The sequence below is a fragment of the Sus scrofa genome, chromosome X (assembly GCF_054392235.1).
Source record: "Sus scrofa isolate SSC_HxYL_T2T_F1_AM1 chromosome X, Sscrofa_HxYL_maternal_Yorkshire_Landrace_v2.0, whole genome shotgun sequence".
Lineage (NCBI taxonomy): Eukaryota > Metazoa > Chordata > Mammalia > Artiodactyla > Suidae > Sus > Sus scrofa.
The window spans coordinates 80,394,269-80,418,575 of NC_139401.1; the positions used below are offsets into that span (position 1 = coordinate 80,394,269).

At 35.6% G+C, this 24,307-nt stretch overlaps 1 long non-coding RNA gene across 1 annotated transcript in view; it reads right to left on the reverse strand.

The window, feature by feature from the left end:
• LOC110257755 (uncharacterized) overlaps positions 1 to 21,773 on the reverse strand; it is a 93,270-nt gene extending 71,497 nt beyond the window's left edge. The window contains exons 1-2 of the long non-coding RNA XR_002340710.2: positions 21,732 to 21,773; positions 7,798 to 7,843 (exon numbers count right to left, since the gene is read on the reverse strand). This is a non-coding gene — a long non-coding RNA (uncharacterized LOC110257755). The remainder of the gene's footprint in view (positions 1 to 7,797; positions 7,844 to 21,731) is intronic.
• Positions 21,774 to 24,307: the final 2,534 nt, after the last annotated feature.

Consider the following 24,307-nt stretch of genomic DNA (forward strand, 5'->3'; position numbering starts at 1 on the left):
TCAATAATTACCTTAAATGTGAATGGACTAAATGCCCCAACCAAAAGACACAGACTGCCTGAATGGATACAAAAACAAGACCCATATATATGCTGTCTTCAAGAGACCCACTTCACTTCTAGGGACACATACAAATTGAAAGGGAGAGGATGGAAGAAAATATTTCATGCAAATGGGAATCAAAAGAAAGCTGGAGTAGCAATACTCCTATCAGACAGAATAGACTAAAATGAAGAATATTTTAAGGGACAAAGAAGGTCACTACCTAATGATCAAAGGATCAATCCAAGAAGAAGATATAACGATTTTAAATATCTACACACCCAACATAGGTTCACCACCATATGTAAGGCAACTGCTAACAACCTTAAAAGGAGAAATCAATAATAACACAATAATAGTGGGGGACTTTAATACTCCACTTACAGCAATGGACAGATCATCCAGACAGAAAATCAATAAGGAAACGCAGGCCCTGAATGAAGCATTAGACCAGATGGACTTAATAGACATTTATAAGACATTCCATCCAGAGTCAAAAGAATACACATTCTTCTCAAGTGCACATGGGACATTCTCTAAGATTGATCACATCCTGGGCTACACATCAAAACCTTGGTAACTTTAAGAAAACTGAAATCATATTAAGCATCTTTTCAGGCCACAACGCTGTACGACTAGAAATCAACAAAAAGTAAAAAACTGCAAAAAACACAAACACGGGGAGACAAAATAAAATGCTACTCAACAACAAATGGATCACTGAAGAAATCAAAGAGGAAATTAAAAAATACCTAGCAGCAAATGACAACGAAGATATGACACTCCAAAACCTATGGGATGCAGCAAAAGCCATTGTAAGAGGAACGTTTACAGCAATACAAGCCTATCTCAGGAAACAAGAAAAAGCTCAAATAAACAAGTTAACTTTATATCTAAAGCAGCTCGAAAGAGAAGAATAGCTGAGACCTAAAGTTAGTAGTAGGAAAGAAATCATAAAGATCAGAGCAGAAATCAATGAAATAGAAACAGAGAAAACCATAGAAAAGAGCAATGAAACGAAAAGCTGGTTCTTTGAAAAGATCAACAAATTTGATAAACCCCTAGCCAGTCTTATCAAGAAAAAAAGAGAGAGGTCTCAAATAAATAAAATTAGAAATAAAAAAGGAGAAGTAACAATGGACATCACAGAGATACAAAGGATCATAAGAGACTACTACATGCAACTATATGCCTATTAAATGGAAAACCCAGAAGAAATGGACAAATTCTTAGAAAAGTACAATCTTCCAAGACTAAACCAAGATGAAATAGAAAAGATGAATGGACCAATCAGAAGTACTGAAATTGAAACTGTGATTAAAAAACTTCCAACAAACAAAAGTCCAGGACCAGATGGCTTTACAGGCGAATACTATCAAACATTTAGAGAAGAGCTAATACCTCTCCTTCTGAAACTATTCCAAAAAAATTGCAGAGGAAGGGACACTCCCAAACTCATTCTATGAGGCCACCATCACCCTGATACCAAAACCAGACAAAGATACCACAAAAAAGGAAAACCACAGCCCAATTTCACTGATGAACATCGATGCAAAAATCCTCAACAAAATACTAGCAAACCGCATTCAACAATACATTAAAAGGATTGTACATCATGATCAAGTCGAATTTATCCCAGGGATGCAAGGGTTCTTCAATATCTGCAAATCAATCAGTGAGATATTAACAAACTGAAGAATAAAAACCATACGATCCTCTCAATTGACACGGAAAAAGCCTTTGACAAAATCCAACACCCATTTCTGATAAAAACCCTGCAGAAAGTGCGCATAGCAGGAAACTACCTCAACATGATAAAGGCCATATATGACAAACCCACAGTGAACCTCATTCTCAATGGGGAAAAGCTGAAAGAATTCCTGCTGAGATCAGGAACAAGACAAGGATGTCCGCTCTCACCACTACTCTTCAACATAGTTTTGGAAGTCCTAGCTATGGAAATCAGAGAAGTAAAAGAAATCAAAGGAATCCAAATTGGAAAGGAAGAAGGAAAACTATCCCTATTTGCCGATGACATGATCCTATACCTAGAGAATCCTAAAGACTCTACCAGAAACCTGTTAGAGCTCATCCATGAATTTGGCAAAGTCACAGGATACAAAATTAATACACAGAAATCGATGGCATTTCTATACACTAACCATGAAAGATCAGAAAGAGAACTTAGGGAAGCAATCCCGTTTACCGTCACATCCAAAAGAATGAAATGCCTAGGAGTAAACCTACCTAAAGAGACAAAAGACCTGTACTCTGAAAACTATAAGACACTGATGAAAGAAATCAAAGATGACACAAATAGATGGAAAGACATACCATGCTTGTGATTGGAGGAGTCCATAGTTTCAAAATGACTATACTTCCCACGGCCTCAGATGAAAAAATGGCTGCAGAAAGATATTTTAATACAGAATGAAATAAAATGAACTTTCCTCAGGCTGAACAGCCCTTGGCTTGTGGCATGATCCATTAAGAAACTTCTGGTCCCTGGGAAAAAATTATTACTTGGGGTAGGGGATATGCTTGTATTTAACCAGGTCTTGGATTACAACCTGTTTGGATACTATCAAGAAAAATCACCTCTCATGTCAAATAATTTGGTCCTAGCTGTCTTTACTTTGGTTTCTATCATACTGAGTATTCCCTTAACAGCAGTGGGAGAAACTAATTATACCTACCGGGCCTATGACCCCAATCCTCCTTTATTGAGAACTTTGGAATGGGGTGAGGCTCCAGTGCATATATATTAATGATTCCTCCTGGGTCTGGAGGATGACAGACTGCCCTATTTTAGAAAAGAAAGGACACCTTTTAATCAAATTTTAGGGTTTAAAAATTGTGCAATTTGTATTGGAAAAGAAATGTTATGTTTAACTCCTGAACTCAAATGTGCTTTTCCAGAAATTTAGATATGCCCACCAGTGAAGATTTACATTTAGTTATGGGCTGGAGTTTCACTTACTGTCAGGTGAAAACAGTTAATATGGGGATGCCTGACAGGCCTTTATGTTACTCAAAAAGACAGATACCTTCAAGAGAATGAAAAATCAAATTAATTGGAATACATGCAGGGTAACAGAGGGGGTCATACTGCTTAATGTTTCCTATGGAACTGTATGGGATTGGTCCCCTAAGGGGAAGCCGATTCCTGTCTGTACGGGCCATCAACCTCTGTGTTCTATTAATGAATTACTATCTTGGACAATCTCCAGCCAATCAGGCCAACAAAAAATAACTAAAGCCAAAAGCCCCATAAGTTGGAAAGATTCAGGACTTGTGCCTCCCTATCCTGAATTTGGTAATAGCAAGCCTCAAAGTTGACTTGTGGAAAATTCCCCTTAGCTTTGAAAATATTCGAAGATGGGATGGAAATTATACTTATGAAGAGTCGAAAAAGGAATCAATTAGTATTTTACTTTGTATTGTGTTACTCTCTATGAGTACAATTCTAGTGTAACATCATGGGAACATATTAAGAAGCATTTGCGATGTCACTTGGATGAGCTGACCCTGGATACAAAGAAACTGCAGACTAGAGTCCAGAGTATTCAAAAGGCCTCTCTACAAAATATACCTCATAAAGAGGTACTGGATAATATTCTGGAAGATTTAAAAATAATTAATCCTTTAAAATGGTTTAAAGATTTTGGTGGAGGAATAATCAGGTCATTAATAATTTTCTATTTAGTCTATAGATGCATGAAGTGAGCAATCCAAGAAGTAATGAAAAAAGAAGTTGCAAGATCTACTTTCATCCTCCTACAAAAACAAAAAGGGGGAGATGTCGGGAGATATGTTTCTACAATCTTTTCTTAGCCTCTTTGCTTCTTTTTTCTATGCTGAAAACTCCATTTTGTCCTGCTTTACTTTACCGCATATTCCTGCTTGAAAAACAGGTCACAGTGCTGGTAAATGACTTCAGCTTAAGAACAAAGACCTAAAGGCATAAGTTATTCATCTGGTCAACTGAATGAGGACATAATGCATTGGTCTAGGCATGCCAAACCTATGCAGATTGGCATGACATTTGCACAGCATGATATGTCCTCTTAAGAATAAGAGGAAGATGAGCCTCTTGGCCCCAAGGGGTTTATGAGGCGTCATTAGCAGGATATGCATTAGCAAAGAGAACCAAGGTGCAAACCTAAGCACAGTGGGTTGCCTCAGATAGGCATGCCATTTGTGGAAGCACAGTAAGGATTCTCTGGAATGCTATGCATAGATAGCTAATGCCAAGCTTCCTCAAATGCTATTGATTGTTGAATGCCTAAAGGTCAGAGTAAAACTTAACCATCTACCAGGTATGAGACTTTTAAAACAATAAAAGTCACTTTTAAAATAATTTTAAAAAATCCCCACTATATCCTGCACTTATAGCCCCCTCCTCACTTGATGTAATCCTAAAGAGCACAATAAAAGCTGTGTGGTTTCTTGAGGTGGCGCTCTTGGTCCCTGAGACCTTGAGTCCCCCAGTTCCCACCTTTAAGAAAAAAAAACAAAAAAACAAACTACAGATGTGATAAATTCAAGTAATAAAAAAAAGAAAAAAATAAAATAAAAAATAAAAAAATATAACTACAGATGTGATAAATTCATTTGAGTACTAAAAAATAAAATAAAATAAAATAAAATAAAACAAAACAGCTTTATTGAGATATAAGTTACATACCATGAAGTTTACCCATTTAAAACGTGTAATTCAAAGTTTTAGTACATTTACAGTTATGCAGACTATTATCTTTTTACAAAAGAAACCTCCAACATATTTGCAATTATCCTTTGCTCCACCACTGTCCTACTAGGCAACAGTCTGCTTTCTGTCTCTTTGGATTTGCTTGTCTGGAGATTTCATAGCAATGGACTCACACAGTATATGCCTTCTTTAAAATAATGTTTTTGAGATTTTTCCACGTTGTAGCTTATGTATCAATAGTTCATTTCTTTTTATTGCTGAAAAAATTCCATTGTATGGATACGCCAAATTTTATTTATCTATTCATCAGTTGATGTACATATGTTTTCATTTTTCTTGAGTATATACTTGGGAGTGGAATTCTTGGGTCATGTGGTAACTGTTTTAAATTTTTAAAGAACTGTCAAAATGTTTCCAAAATGCTATACCATTTTACATTCTCCCACCAGCAAAGTTTGAGGACCTCAACTTCACCTCCTTTCCAATATTTGTTATTGTTCATCTCTGTGTTTTTTTGGTTTCTTTTTCTTTTCTTTTCTTTTTTTTTTTTTGCTTAACCAAATCCAAAATGTCTCATTATTAAAGTATTTGTATATGCGTGTTTTTTTTAAAAAAAGCCCCTTTTGCATATAATTTCCTGCTTCCTTTCCTTGCTGCCCCTCATCAGAGTTTAGAAATATTTAAGCATTTTATTTTGTAAATTACCCAGTCCTATAAATGTAATTAATGACATTTTAAAATGAGTTTTTAAAAATTGAGTTGAATTTTTATCAAAATCACTTGGCACTCTTACAAAAAATGAAAGATCAAGCATATTTAGCTTTGCGAGGTTTTAATGAATCACGATGACTGAAAACAAAGATATAAAAGAAAGACACTAAAATTTTATTATTACAGAAGAAAGGGAAAGACTGAATTAAATGATGAGAGCTCATGAAAAAGTTTTAATTTTGAAATTCTATAATTGAACTTTGGAATATCAGGATTTGTGATTTTTTGATGGTGCACCTATTTTTATTGGGTAAATTCATACTCTGCACTAGAATTGAATACAATAAAGAATATGATTTTGCAGCATTTAAATTTGGTGAAACATTCAAAGGTTAATAAAAAGGGCACTTGAATTTTATCATGCAAAAAACATTCGTTGAAGACAGATACTCTGTATAGAAGCAAAAGTAATATATTTAAACTGAAACAAATATACATTTCAATACAAACAAGAGAATTGGAAATAAACTCTTTTTGGAAGTAGTTTCCCTGGGATTCCCAGATACCTCATGACCTATAGACAATATTTTCTTCATTAAAATGATCATTGCCTGATGAGTAGAATCAACTTACATTATAAAAATTTTCAAATTTTTTGGTCAAAAAATGAAACTTTGAAAAACATTTCAGAGAAAAGAGAGTATTTTAAAACATTTTTCCCCCAAGTAGCATAATACTACAGACAGATGGGGCAAAGGATCTGATTAAAATATATGAATTATCAAGAATAAATATTCTGTAATGTTCTTTTTCGATGTTCAGGTAAATTATATATTTTTTTAAATGTTGCTTTAGTTGACAGAGATACATGCTATTTTCTTTTTGAAAAAAATTTCACTTTTGAGGATAGTTTTTGAATAAAACTATTTTATAGGTCTAGCAACATATTAAAATGAATTTGTCATAATTTTAATTATTTTGGCACTCCCTTTCACTTTCTAAAGTCACACAGTTTGGACTGTATGTTATAAATCTGATGTTCACTCTATCCTTTGGTGCATCAAACTCACCTGCTTGTTAAACAAATGCAGATTTTGAAAATGGAATGAGACTCTTTTGGAGTGGCCAGGAATCTGAATTTTTTTAACTCTGATGATTATTAAACATACTAAATTTGTAAAGGTGCTTTAGTAATGATACCCTATTTCTATGTCCAAACAACCCATAAACCAAGAGAAAAAAAGTAAAAGAAGCTCAGTGGGGATAGCAGCAGGGAAATGGTCTAGCCCTTTGACAGCTGGTGTACAAAAGAAAGCAATATTATTCATTGTAGTATAGACAGTACATTTTTATTAAGAAATATCTTCATTTTCTTCTTCTTATAAAAACAATTCATTTTCCTCATAGAAAATCAGAAAATACAAACAAGTAAGAATAAACATCCATACTACCTCCATCTGAAGAAAATTATTCTTGAAACCATGACCAATTTTATTTTCAAATTTTTCACCTTGGAAATTCCTTTAAATTATACTACTCATTACATCTTAATTTCAAAGATTTTCTATTTTTGTTTTGAGAGGAATAGGTCTAGTGTAGCCATACAAAGAAAAATTGTGTGCATGTAGATACAATGGCTATTATCTTGTTGGCTGAACATTATAACACTCAGTGGCTTGCGCTTGTGGAGTTTGACTGGGTTCAAATTCTGGCTCTATTACTTTCCTGCTGAGTGATCTTAGTTATTTAAGCCGTCTGTGTTTCAGTTTGTTCAGCTGTGAGAGGAAGTTAATAACAGTATCTACTTCATATTGTTCTAAGCATTAAATATAGTACAGAGAAAGGAACTGGCATATTGTGAGCACTTGATAAATGTTAGGTATTATTATTTTGAGCTATGTGATTACATAAATATCATCTGTTTTAGCTCTGTGAAGGATAAGACTCAATCTTCTTTGAAGATTAACTTCTATATGTCTCCTCTGGAGGCCAATTAACTCTCAGTGCCAGCAGTGGAGATTTGACAGATATTACGTTTCTTCCACATAAGTAATTTTTCTATTGTTTTTTTTTTTTTCTTTCTTTCTTTCTTTCTTTAACTTAAATTTCCTACCAACTTCCCAGGACCAGGTTTCATCTTGGAATTTAACATCACAACCTGCACTTGCAGGCCATCACCCTTACTTATTGCCCCACACCAGTTAATTTTCCTTTAATGGCCTATTGCATAGGCAAACGCAAACACACACTGAACACAGAGACAAGGACAACTTCTTCTTATCTAGTATTCAATAAAGTAGCAATCTCAGTCTAAAAAGAAGCAGACTATTTACTTAGCTTCATGTTGTTGGGAGTCTTCAGAATTGGAATGTTCTTACACTGAAAAAAGAAAAAATAATCTCATGTAATCAACCCTTTGGCAAATTAGTCCATCTGAAACTGACAGCACTTATGACTTGGACCTAGCCAGAACCCAGATTAGGACTTGAACCCACAATTTTTAAATTAGAATCACTCACCCTGTGTCTGAACTTACCGAGGTTCAGGTTCTTTATGCCTCCTCACAACAGGAACTCAGGGAGAGACAAAGTGATAGGCAAGAAGTACATTTATTAAGATGTGAGAGATGCAAGCAGGCTCTGCCCTAAGGATTAGGTGGGCTAAAGTTTTAAAATCCAAGGGGTGTATGGGTGGGAAAAGATTGACTCTTCCTCTTTCTTTGAGTATTAGCTCCTCCTTCATATCTGGTAAGAGAGAATTTGACCCTATAAATTCAAACTAGGACTGTCAAGGTGCTTATTCAAATCAGCAGAAGGGTGGTCCTTAAACTCTTGCCCTTGGTCTGAACCTGAATATAGGCCTCACTCCATCCCCAACCCAATGACCTGAGGTATATGTTGTGCCTCCACTAGTCTAGCAAGCCTGCATCATTCTAAATAATTTCTTGAGCAATTATTATCTTACAGTGATATCCCAAAGTTCCCTAAGTTTCCCTCCTCTCTATATTATGGTCCCTTATTGGGACTTCTACAACTACCTGTGTAACTATCCTACTCCATCCCTATCACATCTTCATTAATTTACATGGTCTTAGCTTTTTATTTTTCAAATTATATTTAGGCATTCTATGATACAATTATGTCTGAAGCCAGAATTTTCTTTATATCATGTGAGATGGTGAATATTTATGTGTATGACTATTAAATAAGAGACTACCAATTTTACAGGTCCTAAGCCCTCTTGCTCTAGTAAAAATTATAATTAGTCATTTAAAAATATTATGATAGAATATATGATCATTTTTAATTATTCATACATAGATTTCTGACTTCTTTTCAAATACATCATTATTATTTCTAATGTCAATTTTGTCAAATAAAAAAAAAACCCAGAATTAGGTAATGGAAGATTTTATTCGAAAGGATTACCACAAGAGGTGACTATTGCAATAGAGAGAACATTTCAATTGTGAGATTGGCAAACTTCTCAAAGGTAAGGTAGAAAGAAATTTTCCTACACTGGGAAGGATAAACAAGGCTGGAAAAAAACAAACCAAAAAGAGGGAGTGGGCAACAGGAGTGAATAAGTGGCTTAACTGACAGTTGAGCAAGATATATTTTTCCTTGCAGCTGGCTAATGCTATGGAGCCATTAAGGAGGAGCTGTTCCACATTCTGATGCTGGCTCAGGCTGAGGGTGGGTTCAAAGTTCAGGGATGTGGAGAAGGGTAGAAATCTGAAAGTTTGGTCAAGTCAAGTTAGTGGAGAAGGGTAGAAATCTGAAAGTTTGGTCAAGTCAAGTTAGTGAGATTTAGTCCAGATTGGTCAATAGGGACAAACAATCTAGCAAATCATTTTTTGAGGCAAAGAATGGGAATTTGGAAGGTCATTGTTGAGCCCTGTCATAGGTAAACAATGGGGTCATCTACCAGTCTTATCTAAGTTCTTTGCAGTTAGCTATTTCCTGAAACACAAAAGGGTGTGTGTGTGTGTGTGTGTGTGTGTGTGTGTGTGTGTGTGTGGTGGGGGAGGGGTTCTTAAGACACTGTTTTCCAGAACACGAAGCTCTATTGAAGTTTAACATTTCTAGTTTGTATATTAAGGACATTTTCCTTGGTAAATACCTAATGCCTAGAGGGCTCAGTCACATTTACTTATAGTATTGCTTCTTTTATAAAGCACATATATGGTTAATAGGGTGGTGGAGTGGGGAAAATCCACACTTGGCCAATGGGATTTTGACAGAACAGTGCTTTTAGTGTGTTGGCAATTTTCACTTCTGTACAAGCTCCTGTTTTGTTTTGTTTTTCCCTTTTCCTAAAATTTTGTTTTATTTTTCTTTTTTGATTTTTAATATAATGTTTCATGTATCAAAGTATACTATAAACATACTTAAATATTAAATAATACTGAAAGTTTTGGGGTTTTTTTTTTTTTTTTTTTTTGCTTTTTTAGGGCCGCACCCATGGCATATGGAGGTTCCCAGTCTAGGGTTCAAATGGGAGCTGTAGCTGCCAGCCTACAGCATAGACACAGCAACACAGGATTCAAGCTGTGTCCACAACCTACACCACATCTCAGGGCAACACCGGATCCTTAATCCACTGAGCAAGGCCAGGGATCAAACCCTCGTCATCATGGTTCCTAGTCAGATTCATTTCTGCTGTGTCACAACGGGAACTCCTGAAAGGTTTTTAATGAAATACGGTAGCCCGTTGTTCTAAAATCTTCCTGGCTCTAATCTCCAGAGGCAAATATTTTTAATTCTTATAGTAGCTTAAATATAGAAAAATCCCATCCTTGGTTCATTAATTTTAAATATTTTTCAGGTAATCGCTATTGTCTTCCTATTAAAATAATGATTTAGTTATCTTGTATTTCCCCTGCCTTCCCAATTGACCCTCTTCCTTCCTACCAATACATGTAAATCACTATATTACTTAAATAATTAATCAGCATGTTCATAATTATTACTATATAAATATTCACTGGATAGCCAAGTCTCATCATCAGATATGTTTATGTACATCTTTCATATTTTCAGGCTATTGTTAGTTTTTTCCCTTGTATAATTTCCCAGATGTTCTTAATTCTTTCTATATGCACCATCACATTATCTACCACAGCATCTCCTCTACTGAGTTTAATTTTCCTGAATACCTCCTTCCTGGGACCTCCATCATTTTGCTCTAATCTGAACAGACTGCTTTGCAGGGTTGTCATACAGTTGCTACCATGAGACTAATGTTCACAGCAGTCTTTAGTAAGACTAAGACTTATGAGTCCCTAAACTCAGGACTGACAATTACCTGGCATACAGCTGTAGGGCAGAGTAACCAGACTTCCTCTTGATTGTTTGAGAATCCATTCTTAGTAGTCAGTGTCAGGCAATATTGGTTGTTAAGTATTTTTAACACCATATATTAAGGAACTCAATATCTTGTTCCTTCTTACTGTGTAGTCCTATCTTGCTGGCAAACATGTTTTTATGATAGATTTTCTAAGCACCTCCCTATTTCTCACCCTTGATCTCTACTATAAATACTTTTTCCAGGTTCTGAACTTTTCTGGGGTTCTATATAAACATATTAGTTTGCCTATATTACAACAATTTTTCATTGTATGCTGTACATTGATGTTCCTTCATTATCTTTGTCTTTTGTGATTTGTACAATTTTAATTTAATTTTAACTTTAATTATTAAAACATGACTGCAATGCAAAAAGCTGTTAAAACATAAATGATATTGACCTCAATTTAGAAGAAAAAAATTTGTAAAAATTGTCCTATAGATTCTTGCTTTAAAAAGCCCTTTGACATTAAAGCTGGTTTTTCCTTTATGGGTTTAAGCCAAATAAAATTACTAAAAGTAATCTGACAGGAAAATCCTCTGAACAGAAATTTATTATTTAAACATAAAACATTTTAACAGAATTGGAAATAACTTAGATCAAATCTCAGGTTAAAACTGGATACCGATTGTCTAGAAGGCATTATATCTATTATACAGACAGGGAAAATATTTCAGGAACATTACATCTCAATGCTTGGTTTATAACCCAGAAAAGAACAACTTCAGGAAGATTTCTAAGGCTTCCAGGAAAAGTAAACAACATAGCTTTGATAAAAGCAAATCTCAAAATATTGTCAGTACAATACACAAAATATAATTCTACTTACTGAATAGATATTAGAAAATGTTATTTACACTTTATTTGGAAATTATACTAAGATATTCTTAAAATTTGAGTTTTTGTAGAGTTGTGCTTTTTTGTGTGTTTGTTTTTTTTGGGTTTTTTTTGTTGCTGTTGTTTGTAGAAAGGAGACCAGTTGGTAAAGAACGTTGTCCTTGGGTCTAAAAGAATCTTAGTTTTCATTAGAAGTTGATTAGCCAAATTAGGGAGGAAATAAATGTGAAAATGGAACAGGTCTACCTACATAAGGACTCTGTTAGGAAGAATAAAATTTTAAAAAACCCTTAAAATAGGTACAAATAGGTGTAGATAATGCATTCCACTATTGAATGTGATAATCCATCTCCATTTTAAAGTTTTTCTAATATCTAATCAGTAAGTGGAATTATATTTTGCATATTGTATTGACAGTATTTTTAAATTTGCTTTTACCAGAGCTATGCTGTTTACTTCATAATTTTAACCTCATGAGTTTTCAGACACACAGCACTCAAAAAAGTTAGCTGCTATCATAATAATGACTATTACCATTATTATTATTAATTTTTATTTTTTCTGCATCTCTAAATATCTATGAGTGTTAAGTATACTAAGTAAATAAGTGAAAAAATAGTAATGCGCTTTAGCACTAAGAAACAAATGAGTAAATTGTTTAATAAGGAAGTAGATTTTGTTTTAATTTCTAACTTATATTTAAATTAGAAAAGATTCATAGGGAAAAGAGAGACAAAACTAAAAGTTGGTGAAAGTTATAAAGAATATGCTTCAGAAAGCATTTTTAGAATGTACTTTGTCCTTCCTTTTTTACCAAAATGAAGTTGAGGTTTCAATGTCACTTTAATAGCAATCCCTCCTAAATATATATCATTTGATAATGGCTTTGGGAATGCTCATGAGACTATACAGACTTGAAAATCAAAGAGCTTCTGATAAACAAGGCTCCATTTGAGTTGCAAGTGAGAGCTTAAATGATAGTAAACAGAAGTTAGAGATTAGATGAAGAGAAATGTGAATATAGATTTTTAAAAACTGTGACTTTAAAATGTGTTAATCTTCTGGAACCAAAAAAAAAAAAATGTGGAAGGTTTCAAATGTGGAAGAGTTTCAAAATGTAAACATGACCTTAGAAAAAATATAGAAAATTTCCATCACTCGAGGGAACATTTTTATTTCTGCATTTAGTAAATCCCAACACCCATAGGCAAACACTATCCTTATTTCTAACAGCAAGGATAGGTTTTACCTGTTCTTGAACTTAATAAAAGTTGGATCATACAGTATGCCCAATTTTATACCTTGCTTTTTTTCCCTCAGAATAATGTTTTCACATTCATCCATGCTTTGGCATCTATCAGTAGTTCACATTTTTTTTTTTCCAAATAGTAATGCATTGTATGAAAATCAATAATCTGTTTATCTATTGTTCTGAGTAAATAACTAGAAATAGAACTGCTGGGTCATAAGGTAGGCATATGTTTAACTTTACAAGTAATTGCTGAAATCTTTTCCAAAGTGAATGCAAAATTTTCCAGTCCCACCAGCAATATGAGATAGTTCCAATTAATCCACATCATCTTAAATATTTGGTAATGGTTGGCCTTTTTTTTCTTTTTAATTCTTTTTATGGCCATACCTGTGGCATATGGAATTTACCAGGCCAGGGGTAGGATCACAGCTGCAGCTGGGGCCTACACCACAGACATGTCAACACCAAATCTGAGCCATATCCACAACCTATGTCTGCAGCTTATGGCAATGCTGGATCCTTAAATCAATGTGCAAAGCTGGGAATCCAATCCACATCCTCACAGAGATAACATCAGGTCCTTAACCCACTGAGCCACAACAGGAAATTCCTGGTGGGCCTTTTAAATTTTAGACATTTTAGTAGGCATGAAATGATATCTTATGTTGGTTTTCATTTGCATTTAGCTGCTAAATAATGATATTATGCACATTTTCATATTTTTAGTGACTATTTTATATCTTCTTTTCAAAGTGTCTATCTAGTCTTTTAGCCATCTTTTTCAGGGTTTTTCTTTTGGTTATTATTGAGTTACAAGAATTCCTTACATAACGGAATAAATTCTTTGTCTTAGATATGTATTGCAATTTCTTTTTCTTTTGCTCTTTCTTTCTTTCTTTCTTTCTTTCTTTCTTTCTTCTTTTTTTTTTTTTTTCTTTTTTTTTCTTTTTAGGGCTGCACCACAGCATATGGCAGTTCCCAGGATAGGGGTCAAATAGGAGCTACAGCTGCTGGCCTATACCACAGCTACAACAACTCAGGATCCAAGCCACATCTGCGACCTACATCACAGCTCATGGCAATGCCAGATCCCCAGCCCACTTAGCGAGGCCAGAGATCAAACTCAAATCCTCATGGATCAATTGTTATCTGCTGAGCCACAAAGGGAACTCCACAATTTCTTTTTTAATCTGTGGTTTGCCTATTCATTTTTTAAAACTTTTTAAAATGGAGGTATAAATTGACATTTGACATTATGTTGGTTTCAGGCATACAATATATTGATTGATATTTGTATACTTTGCAAAATGATCACCACAATAAATCTAGTTAATATCTGTTACCTTACATAGTTAAAAAATGAAAAATTTAAGTTCTACTCTTTTAGCAACTTTAGACTATGCAATATAGTATTATTAACTACAGTCACTGTGCTACATATTACATCCTCATGATTTATTTATTTTATAACTGGAAGTTTATAACTTTTTTTACCCATTTTACCCAACCCCCACCGTCACCTATGGCAAACACCACCAATCTGTTCTCTGTAATTATGATCTTGTTATTTGGTTTTGGTATTTAGATTCCACATATAAGTGGGATCATTGGTCTTTCTCTTTCTGACATATTTCACTTGGTATAATGGCTTCAAGGCCCATCCATGTTGTAGATAATGGCAAGATTTCATTCCTCCTTGTGGCTGAATAACATTCGTGTGTGTGTGTGTGTGTGTGTGTGTGTGTGTGTGTGTGTGTGTGTGTGTAAATATATATAAACATACACATCACATTTTCTTTATCGGCTCATCCATTGATGGACTCACAGGTTGTTTCTAAATTGCTGCTTGTCTGGGGCAATGCATATAAGTTAGAGTAAATGATACACTAGCCAAAAGCTTGGGAGGAAAAGCTAAGGAATGAGATGTTTTGCTGAATAAGTGCTTTGAAAAGTTCTGATACATCCCTGGGAATCTTGAAGGACACACATGCCCAGGGCTATGTATATGCTCATTGCAAGTCTAGGAAAATATTAAGCTTCCACCTCTGCTTATCCAAAAAAACTAAAAGCAAGGACCTGAACATATACATACAGTCTTGCTCATAACAGCATTACTCACAATAGCCAAAAGGAAGATGTGATCCAAGTGTCCACTGATGGCTAAATTGATAAAATGTGATATGTGCATATAATCAAACATTGTGAGTGTTAAAAAATAGAAATTATGACCTATGATACAATATGAATAAACCTTGGAGATCTTATGCTAAGTGAAGTATGCAAGTGACAAAAAGAACAAATATTTTATGATTCCATTTTTATGAGGTACACTGGTTAGTCAAAGTCATAGAAACAGAAAGTTGATAGATGCTTGGCAAGGTCTGGTCAGAGGGAGAAATGAGTTTCCATGTGGGAAAGGAAAAAGTTCTTGATAAAAATGTTATTAATGGTTATACAACAATATAAATATACTTAATGCTACTGAACTGTGCACTTAAAAATGATTAAAATGTGAAATTTTTGTTATATATATACAACCACAATTTATAAAAAACCTCAAGAAGTCCCTCTTTCTAGAGCCTTCCCTGATGAAGTCCACAAATTCTGGTTTTTCTGTTACTCCTCATCCATGAGCATTTTATACTCTACATTAAATTAAATTGCAACAATTGAATGATACTTTATAAATGCTCTTAACCTTTAAAATGTGTTCCAGTACATGTGCTTTGTGATTCATTATATAGGCTTTGAAATTACATGACTCCCACAGTCAAGTACATAAGGTGAGCACTCAGGTTTGTTGCTGTAATATGAAAAGTTGATATTTTGTATACATTTAAAAGTATTTAAATTTCCAAATGCTTCAAAGCATCAGGAAGGAATTGTAGATAATGATTATTTTGAAGATTCTAGGGAAGGAATGCTAATTCAATACATTCAGTTATAAATATCTAAATATCTCCATACTCAAAAGTAAAAATTTATTAATTGAAAGCTGCAAATCTCACACCTGAATTGATAACAACTATCAGGGCACTGTTGAATTACAATCTTACTTATTTCACTATGAATCTTTCTTCTTAAATTTACAAAGTACATCATGACTATCCCAAAACAGATCAGTGCCAAAATGTACAAGTGACTTTTTGGAACTATATATTCAGACAATAAACACAAAATACATATATTTTAAGAACAATGACAGGTCATACCCAATACACCTCAGCATTCAGGAAAAAAATTACTTGTAAAATATATTTCTTCAGATGAAAATATAAATGTACTGTTTTTTCTTTGATTTTAATGCCTCTCTAACATGAAAGAATAAAAATATATGCATCACTTGCAAAACTGGTCAAATGGTAAGAAATCTATAGTTCATCACATTTCAAAGGGTGGAAAATTTTGCTTTACTTTCAGTACCTTCTAATGGACTGTAAAATCTAATAACAAAGAAAAAAAATTCTTCTAGTCAAAGTTCAAAAAAGGAGAAACAAAATTTAAAATGGGTTTTTGTAACTTATACTAGAAGGAGCACTTGAAGAGGATACTGAGGTATGTATTCGGTATATTTGTGAACAAAAAAATCTATTTAAAATTGGTTAGTTTTATCTCAATAGGTATATATTTTGGCAATTTCTTTAATGTTTTTCAGGGTCTACAAAGACCCAATCTGATTCTGTGGAACTCAAAAATGGCGGGGGTTGCACTCTCATACCTAGTCTTACAATAAAGAAGGGACTGGCCAAATAGTTACTGATCTTGACACCATAGGGCATACAATCTGTCACCAAATCTTGCTCCTGTTCCTTTCCTCATAATTAGAATTAGAGCATTCCCTTAATATTATAAATAGTATATATTTATCTCTCTTACCAAGATCCTGCTTCCTGTACCACCAACTTTGATGCTGTCAATACTCATTCATTCACAAGATATATATTGAGTGTCTATTAAATACTGAATAGTATTTTAGGCATTGAGGATATTACAGTTATCTGAATGATATAGCTTCTGCCCTTCAAGGGCTGATAATCTAGATTGAGGGAACATAATGATGTAGTTTGTCAGCATCATCATTTCAGGTTCCCAAAGACTCCCTCAGATTAATTCAGACAACTTCTGTGCTTTTGTAGACCCAATCATAATGCCCCTGAGATGCACCTGCTTTATTAAAAGCCACTAGTAGGTGCTTTCAGATGGTGGTGATAATTTTCTTCTAAAGTTTAGGTTGGCTTTTTGATGGACTTTTTAAAAGAGAAGAGGGAGTTCCTATTGTGGTTCAGTTGGTTAAGAACCTGACTAGTATCCATGAGGATGTGGGTTTGATCCCTGGCCTAGCTCAGTGGGTTAAGGATCTGGCATCGCCACAAGTTGTAGCATAGGTTGCAGATGTGGCTCGGATTTGACATTGCTGTGGCTGCGGTGTAGGCCAGCAGCTGAAGCTCCCATTTGACCCTTAGCCCAGGAACTTCCATGTGCTGCAGGTGCAGCACTAAAAAGAAAAAAAAAAAAAAAGAGAGAGAGAAAGGAAATATAACATTTTGCAGCTATTGCATGGAAGTAATTCTTAGGTAGTGAACTAGAAGATATTAGCACATCTATAGGAAGATTTCATGGTAGACTGTTATTTAGTATTTGTTTAAAATTTAAGCATTGTATGACTATTTCAAAAGACAAAACTCTTTAACAAGTAAAAGAACATGAGTAAGTGTCATTTTAACAGTAAATAAAATTCAAGACTATGAATTTTAAGGAAATTAGTATTTTTCTATTATACAAATAAATGCACCAGAGGACTACACAGTGCCTTGTTTTTCTGAAATAGGTGTTTATGTACAGATTCCTCATTTACACCTAGAAAGTAGTTCAGGCTCTATAAAATCAAGTTTTATATGACAAGCCACTAAGTTTTTTGGATAAGAAAACACATAACTGATATATTCTTAGCAACTTTTTCTTCTTCGATTCCTGGATACTTCAAAGTTTTTGTAAGATTTTGTTCTCAAAATCCATATGCTAACCTTCAAATATGTTCTTAAACAAGGTTAGACCAGAATACCCTTTGGTTCACTGTCAATTCTGGGCTCTTTTTGTCCTCATATGTAGGAGAAACAACAGAAAAACCGAGCAAGGGATGAACATGAAAACATAGTAAGGGATATTATCCGAAAATAGAAAGACAAGGAATAAGACAGAAATCTTTATGGTAGCAGACTAGCCAGTAAATCCTAATTCAAAAGGTGTGTAATAAATCTATTGGCATACAATAGATATATCTGCTTATGCTTAGTATTTTATGCTTTGCTACCTGCTGTTAATACACAGCTTCTAGGTATTCATTCATACATTTACTGCTAATCTGAGATGAGCAAGATATGGTCACAAGTAATACAGATAAAAAGATCTCTGAAGAAATCAGAAGATAATGGGTCTGACAAAAATACAAGGCATAAAATTATTATAACTATAAATTTGTAAGTACTGTGGACAGAAACGCCATATCTGCTGGAGAAAATTTACATCCACTTTTGATACAGTAAACATTTATTGAGAGTTTGTGAAGTCCTGGTAAGTTCATTAAAGCAGATTATGATATCAATTTATAAGTTTCCTGTATTATCTATACTGTGAAAAGAATATACTCCAGGGACAACAGAACTGGTGTTCTTATTATATTTTGACCCTATCAATAGCATGCACTCCCTTAATATCATCAGTTGAAACTCTTCAAAGATTAAAACAACAGTGTCATACTTAAGTAGGATAAAGTGAATTTTCACATCAACATCTATTGTCTAGACTAAATGGTTCATTCTGATTGTTTGATTTTAAAGAATCTTTATATTAATTAATGAGATATTACATAATGAGGTATATACTACAGAACTGAAAATAGAAAATGATTTTCAAAATTAGTCTAAGTAGCGTCCTAAAACAATGTTAAAAATGATACTTTCCCCATTATTAGTACTACTTCTAATACTACAAGTATCTACCCATATTTATTAAACACTTACCATAGTCCTAGGATTATGTCAAATGTTTTAACTACATTATTTCTTTTAATCTTAAAATCATTCTATGAGTTGTCTAACGATCTCCATTTTTGAGTAAGAAAATTAAATTTAAGAAAATTTTAATAACTTGTTTGGGGTCCCACCACTAAATAGTAGAGCCATAGAGATAATTCCAGTTTTTCATGCCTTGTATTTTTAACCATGATTATACTATCCTATTTTACTCCCTTCTTGGACAGTAGTTCTTTTGTTCATTTTACTCTGTTGGTTCACTGGTTACCTTGTATAGAGCAAAAATATGAACTTGACCAAGCTTTCTGGTATGAACTGCAGAGATTTTAACACACAGACAAGGCAGGATAGGGTGAAGTCCACCACATTATATGTATTTAATTCTAAGGCTCTCACATATTTTTTTTTTCAGTTATACATTACCTCATCAACTAAAAATTATGTCCTCATCTACAGGGATACTAAAGAAGAAAATATCATGGAGAATGAGTCTATGATTTTCCCTTGCTAAACAAAAACGCAAACATGTCTTGTCATACCGTACAGTAATTATTTCAACAAATATTTAAGTATCACCTATGTCTCAGTCACTGCTTTTAGTGCTAGGGACACAATGATAATAACAGAATTTAATAGTGAGAGAGAATATTAAAAAATAAGAAAGAGACAAGTAATATAATGTCAAGAAGTAGTAAGTTTAGTAGGAGAAAATTAATTAAGAGAAAATGTTAAAGAGTGATAGCAGGGCAGGGAAGCCTGTTTACATTAAATGGAATGATCAAAGAGGAACTCACAGAGGAGATGATAATAATTTAAGCTGAGACCTGTATTATGAGATGTGGGTACACAATTCTAAAATCTAGGGGAAGAGCACTCAAGAAGAGATAATATCTTGATGCAAAAACACAGGCAGGAATTATCATGGTGGATTTAAGATCAGAGTGGCTGAAGCACAGTAAGCTTATGGGAGGATAGTAGTTATGGTTGGACCGAGGCTAATAAAAGTGAGGTCTTGCAGACCCTTGGATTTTATTCAGAGTATGAGGAGAATTCAATAAAGGTTTTTGAGCTAAGGAGTGATATGACCTGATTTGTGTTTTAAAAGAATCACTCTGGCTGCTACATTGAGAAAAGAAGAGGGGTCTGAAACAGGGAAATTAGGAGGCTATGTAGCAATCCAGGTGAGGTGCTAGTAGTTGGGTATTGATGCAAGTGGTGAGTGGTCAGATTTGGTATGTATTTTGAAACAGTATTAAAAGATTTTATAATGGACTACATTATGAAATATAAATGGAAAGGAACGTTCAGGTTTTTATGCTGGGCGTTTATGCTGGGTAAATGGTGATGCCATTTACCAAGATGAGAAAGGGAGAGAAACAGGTTACATAACAGGGTGGTATAGAAGAACAGGGACTGAAGGCAAGATGTCAGAAGAGTAGGGGGACAGGCTCACCCTCTCCCGCAAACACAACAACAACAACAAAAAAAAATCTACATGTTAAATGACTCACACAGAACAGCAATTGAATGCTGGCAGAAGAACTTAAACCTCCAATAACGGCAAGAATCTCGTGACATAACTGGGTAAAACAAGAGAAAAGAGGAGAGTGAGAGAAGGGGAATCAGGACCAGATGGACGCTCCTGAGAGGGAACTGTGAAGGAGAAAGGGAACCCACACCCTGGAGAGTCACCTAATCGATGGAAAGATCAACCTAGACAGAGGGATCTCCAGATGCCAAGAAGAGCACAGCAGTAGGTCTGAGATCTGAAAAGTAGAGTGAGAGCTGAACAGATCATCTGAACTACTGGCACAGTCACCAAAAACTGAGATTCTCGGGTGGGGGCTGGGCACCAAGACCTAGGCTTCAGAGGTTAGTCCCCGGGAGCGGGCTGGGGTTGGTGGTGTGGAGACAGCCTGAGGGATTAGGAAGTGGTGCATCATGGTTGGAGGGAGCAATAAGCTAAAGGCTGGGGAGTGGAAAGCCACAACAGAGGGAACCTGGGAGAAGGTCTGGATCCACAGGGGAGACAAGGCACCAGCGTTAGGGAGGGGAGAGGAGGAGGGGCAGGCTGCCATAGAATACTCCTTGTGCCCCAGTGAGCAGACTTGCCCGCCAGCTAGCAGAGAGCAGTGCTTCCCAGTACATCCCCCCTCCCCTACCCAGCGTGCCTGACCTGAGGCCGCCTGCCATTCAGGAGGGCTGGCCTCACCACTTGCGGGAGGCCAACCACCTCAGGGGCTTTCTCTGCCCTGGCCTGCCCACCCTTTGGAGGGGCTACACTCCAGTGGAGCAGCACCCAGCACCGCCAGCCCCCTGGAAGAGCTCCGTAGCCCAGAAACACCAGAGCAAGCTCTGCCCAGCCATGGGAAGTTTGCCTCCATTGTGGGGCAGTTCTGCCAGTTCCAGCTGCCCTGGGGAAGTGCCTGTTTGTCTTCCAGAGGCCTGGCTAGCTACTCCCACCCTCAGGAGGTGCCGCACTCCTGTGAATCAGCGCCCAACACTGCCAGATACCTGGAAGAGCTCTGCAGCCTAGAAATGCCAGAGCAAGCTCTGCCCGGCCACGGGAAGTCTGCCTCCATTGTGGGGCAGTCCTGCCAGTTCTGGCTGCCCTAGGGAAATGCTCCTTTGTCTCCCAGTGGCCCAGCTAGCCGCTCCCATGGTAGGGAAGTGCCACACTCCCGTGAAGCAGCACCTGGCACCACCAGCCACCTGGAAGAACCCTGCAGCCCAGAAACACCAGAGCAAGCTCTGCCTGGGCCACGGGAAGTCTGCCTCCATTGCAAGGTGGTCCTACCTGTTCCAGCTGCCCTGGGGAAGCACTTCTTTGTCTCCCAGCAGCCCAGCTAGCTGCTACCACCCTCAGGAGGTGCTGCATTCCTAAGGAGCAGCTGCCCAGAACCGCCCACCCCCTGGGAGAGCTCCACAGCCCATAAATGCCAGAGCAAGCTCTGCTCAGTCACAGGAAGTCTGTCTCCATCACGGTACAGACCTGCCAGTCCCACTGCCCTTGGAAAGTCCTTCTTTGCTTCAGAGTGACACTGCTAGCCCCGCCCACACTTGGGAAATGCTCCACTGCCTCAGAGAAGACTGACCAACATTGCCAACCCTTGGGAAACATTCCACAGCAGTGCCAGGGCAAACCCTGCCCAGCCATGGGAAGTACACCTCCACCAAAAAAAAAAAAAAAAAAAAAAAAAAAGAAAGAAAATAACAGGAAAGATGAAGAAGCTCAGAAACCATTCCCAGTTAAACCAACAGGAGAACTCACCTAAAGCAGTCAACAGTGAAACAGGACTCTGCAGTCTGATAGACTCAGAGTTCAAAAGGGAGATAGTGAAAATACTGAAGGAATTAAGAGAAGATATGAACAGTAATGCAGACATCCTCAGAAAGGAGCTAGAAAATATAAGGAGAAGCCAAGAAAAACTAGAAAATTCATTTGCAGAGATACAAACTGAGTTAAAGGCAGTAAAAACCAGAATGAATAACACAGAAGAATGAATTAGTGATGTGGAAGATAGAATAATGGAAATCACACAAACAGGACAGCAGATAAAACCAAATGAAAAAACATGAAAGCAATATAAGAGACCTATGGGATAATATAAAGTGGGCCAATCTACGCATAATAGGAATTCCAGAAGGAGTAGAAAAAGATAAGGGGATGGAAAATATATTTGAAGAAATTATCAATGGAAACTTCCCAAATCTAAAAGATACAGGAAGCACAGGGGGCCCCAAACAAGTTGAACCCAAATAGACCCACACCAACACACATTATAATAAAAATGGCAAAAGTTAGTGATAAAGAGAGGATCCTAAAGGCAGCAAGAAAAAAGCAAAATGTCACTTAAAAGGGAAACCCCATAAGGCTATCAGATGATTTCTCTACAGAAACTCTACAGGCCAGGAGGGAATGGCAAGAGATATTTAAAGTGCTAAAAGGAAAAAATATGCAACCTAGAATATGCTTTCCAGCAAGAATATCATTTAAAATAGAAGGGGAAGTAAAAATTTTTTCCAACAAAGAAAAGCAAAAAGAATACAGCAATATAAAACCCATTCTAAAAGAAATAGTGAAAGGGCTACACTAAATCAAACAAAAAAAGGGGAAGAACTAGGACAGAGGAAACCACAATCAGAGAGCAGTCACTCAAATAAGCCATCATACAGATCTAATCACGAACATGTTTAAAACAAAATAAAATAAAAAAAAAAACACATCAAAATCATAAAATGTGGGCAAGGGAAGTAAGGAAATAAATAGATTCTTTTTTTAACTTTCTTTTTTTTAATTTTAATAAGCTAATGAAGTATTTGAAACTACAGGACTATCAGGCTAAAACACACAATTACAGGAAGGGGTTAACATACTTAAAAAACAGGGCAACCATAAATGAAGACCAAACATTACATTCACAAAAAATGAAAAGAAAAACACTCAAGCAGAAAATAATTGGAGACTATCCAACCAAAAAAGAAAGAAAGAAGGAAAGAAAGAGAATGGAGAATCATAGAATCGACTGGAAAATTAGGTTAAAACTGGGGATAAATAATCATCTATCAATTATGACCTTAAATGTCAATGGACTGAATGCTCCAATCAAAAGACACAGAGTGGAAGATTGGATAAAAAAGCAAATACCTTCAATCTTCTGCCTACAAGAAACTCATCTTAGGACAAAGGACACATATAGATTGAAAGTGAGGGGGTGGAAAAAATATTTCATGCCAATGGACATGACAGGAAAGCAGGAGTTGCAATACTCATATCAGACCAAATAGACTTTAAAATTAAAGCCATAAAGAAAGACAAAGGACAGTATTTAATGATTAAAGGATCCATTCAAGAAGAGGATATTACCATTGACAACATATATGCCCCAAATATTGGAGCACCCAGATACATACAACAAATATTAACAGACATAAAGGGAGAAATTGATGGGAATACAATCACAGTACGATACTTTAATAACCAACTCACATCAGTGGACAGATCCTCTAGACAGAAAACCAATAAAGCAACAGAAATCCTAAAGGAAACAATAGAAAAGTTAGACTTAATTGACATCTTCAGGACACTACATCCAAAAAATCAGAATATATATTCTTCTCAAGTGTGCATGGAACCTTCTCAAGAATTGATCACATATTGGGACACAAAGCTAGCCTCAACAAATTTAAGAGCATAAAAATTATTTCAAGTATCTTCTCTGCCCACAATGGTATGAAAATAGAAATCAACCACAGGAAAAGAAATTAGAATAAACCTACTACATGGAAACTAAACAACATGCTACCAAAAAACCAATGGGTCAATGAGGAAATCAAGAAGGAAATTAAAAAATACCTCGAGACAAAGGATGA